Here is a 3,384-nt window from a genome sequence, read left to right as displayed (position 1 = left end):
GTCAAACTATAAAATTTCCGGAAGATAAGATAGGAGAAAATGTAGGTGACCTTAGGTTTGGAGATGTTATTTTAGATACCATATCAAAAGCATGATTTATGAAAGAAAAAAAATATGAGTTGGACTTCATTAAAATTAAAAAATTCTATTCTGCCAAAGACACTGTTAAGAGAATGAAAAGACAAGCTAGGAATTTGAAACAAGCCTTTGAAATACATATTTCATAAAGGAGTACTATCTAAACAAAGAATCACATCCATACAGAGAACTCCCAAAACTCAATAGCAAATAAAAACCAGGCAACCCAAATAAAAATAGCCTAAAGATCTGGACACCTCACTGAAGAAGACATATAGATGGCAAATAAGCATATAAAAATATGTCCTACATCCTATGTCCTCAGGGAATTTCTAATTAAAATAACAATGACATACCACTACGCACCTAATAGAATGGCTAAAATCCAAACGTTGGCAACACCAAAGGTGGGCAAGGATGTGGTGCGAAAGGAGCTCTCATGCGTTGTCCGTGGGAATACAAAATGGCACAGCTGCTGTGGAAGACAGTTTGGAGGTTTCTTACGAAACTTATCATACAGTAAGCATACTTTTACCATACAATTCAGTACTTATGCTGCATGATACTTCCCAAAATTAACTGAAAACTTATGTGGGCACCAAAACCTGCACACAAGTGTTTATAGCAGCCTAAGTCATAACTGTCACAAGTTGGACGCAACCAAGATGCCTTCCAATAGGTGAATGTACAAAGTGTGGTACCTCCAGACCATGGGTTATTAATCAAGATAAAAAGAAATGACCTATCAGGCCACAAAAAGACACAAACCTTACCTGCTTATTGCTAAATGAAAGAAGCCAATCTGCATTAGGCTCCATACTATGATTCCCACTATATGATGTTCTGGAGAAGGCAAAAACTATAATGATTAAAAAACGTAGTGTTTGCCAGGGGTCGAAAGAAAGGTGGGAGGGATAAATAAGTGGAACGTAGGGAATTCTTAGGGCAGTGAAACTATTCCATAGGACACTGAAAGCATAGCTATATGTTATAATGTAGTTATCAAAACCCATAGAACGTGCATCACAGAGTGAACTCTACTCTAAATGATGCACTTTAGTTAATAGTGATATTTCCATATCATCCCATCAATTATAACACATGCACCACACTGTTGCAGAATGTTAATGATAGGAAATACTGAGGGTAGCAATGGCAAGGGGTAGATAAGAACTCCCTGTACTTTCTGTTTATTTGTTCTGTAAATGTAAATCTGCCCAAAGAAAATAAAGTCTATTAAAAAACCTATCAAATAATTCACCAAAATAAGTATATTAAACAAACAAATAAGGCATGCCTTTATGGTCTGGAGCTTGAATGACTTGGTCCTTGGAAAACTGACATCGTATATTTCCTATCATTTGTAAAAGCGTTACATGTTTAGAAAAGCAAAAAAGAAACTAAAATTCTTATAAAATACCACTACCCACACGTAAGTACCCTTAAGTGGTGAATATTTATGAAATGAATGTTGTGTATTTCTTGGGCCACGACTCCTTTGTGACATTTAGCTGGGTGTGATCCCGTCTTAGGAGCATGGGTGTCCTGAAACCAAGGGTGTCCTGTTTCTCCTAACGTTCGTTTCATAGGACCCCGTGTGTAGTCCCTGTTTAACCCGTGATTTAGTTAATCGATCCATTAATCAGGAGGGCAAGCTTGTGTGCTTACTCCTCATAGTCCCACTTGTGTGCCTAGGATCAACTGAGTACAATGGAAGTGGTTGGAGAAGCAGAAAGTTTCGTGACTGTCCCAGTATGGCTGCAGGTGGGGACAATGAAGTAGAAAGAAAGAGTTAAGTCGAGTCTCGCCCAGCCACTGCCCTCTCTGTGTGACTGTGGGCTGGACAGCTGACTCCTCTCAGTCTCCATCTCCTCTTCTGTAAAATGGGTGGTTATTAAAGCGAGACATCATCCTGTTCACAGCACAGCAAGTGCCTCTCAATTCTTTGTCTTTGTACCATTCTCTTAGCTGACTCAAGAGCTAAATCGTGCAGCTGGACTCTTGCCAAAACAGTTAAATAGGCTTATTTTGACTCTGCATTTTTAGTTTAAGCTGCTCTTTCTGACCAAACAAGCCCCAGAGTCGAAGGCGTGCTATTTATAAACAACGTGACTCTTTTTTTTCGCAAAGAGACTCTATTTTTAGCTTTAGCTAAATCACGAAGATTTTGTGTTTGTTAAAATAAATTCAGGCGGCAGAGATTTTTTAACTCTAAAGTGGGATGCAAAATTATTTCCCGAAGAATAAAGTTTTGCATTTTTAATTTTTCCTTAAGTAATTAAAAAAACAAACAACTAGATAACCTAGTTATCTACTGGTATGTTAGAGCTCTGAAGGGCTTAAGAACTTATCCGGTCCACCTCTTCTGTTTAAGGATGTGGAAACTGAGTACCAGAGGGAAGCAATGTTCAAGGTCACATGGCCACTTAATGTCAGAACTGAGATCAACCACAGTGCCTTAGTCAGCTTCACCAAAAATGAATGAATGAATGAATGAATGAATGAATGAATAAAATTTGCCCCAATATAGATAGTCATGAGATATCATTGATAAGTCATGGGTAAATGCACAAATTTTTGGCCTCGGTAAGGGGAGATTTCTTAAAATTTCTTAAAATTAAAACCCCTGAATTAGCTTTGTTTTCCTAAGCTTTAAAGTAGGTATAAGTTGCAATACATGGTGTTTCTTTGAAATTTTGTTTCCACGTGGACAGAAAAGTAAGGGTACAAAGGTTTCAGCCATGTTGGGTATTCCTTTCTGTATAGACATTCTCTGTTCTGAGTGAGTGCTGGCCTCGGGCTTCTGCTTGCATTATGGGGGGGCATAGACCAGGCTGGATCTAAACACTGCCACAAATACACTCTCTCATGCTGTCTCCCTCTCTCGATTCATTTTTCCACATCTCTGGTCAGTGAAACTTTTTACTGCAGTGTGAATGGTGAGTTCAAAGACACAAGTTTGAGCTTAGGGGGAGGAAGTTACTCTAGTCTGAAAACTGGACAAAATGTAGTCTCCTTGAATCTGAGCTCACTCAAATCTACCCGTTTCTTGAGACAAAGACCCAGCTCTTAGTAAAGTGTTACCCTGCATCTTTTTTGCCTTCTTATTTTCCCTGATGGCCTGCAGGAGCTGATTAAGGCAGGATGTTAGTATCCCTGGACCCCCTGGACTGACTATCTCTACAAGTATAATGGCATCCCCTACTTACGTTGAATCTATTGCATCTTTGATGAGAAGCACCTGTCATGTACCACACACTATTTGAGCTGTGTTATACATTCTTTCTAATCTTCAACAGCACTGCA

The sequence above is a fragment of the Ursus maritimus genome, unplaced genomic scaffold, assembly GCF_017311325.1.
Source record: "Ursus maritimus isolate PB19 unplaced genomic scaffold, ASM1731132v1 scaffold_8, whole genome shotgun sequence".
Lineage (NCBI taxonomy): Eukaryota > Metazoa > Chordata > Mammalia > Carnivora > Ursidae > Ursus > Ursus maritimus.
The sequence above is the reverse complement of the archived record's forward strand: the minus strand, read 5'-3'. Positions refer to the sequence as shown.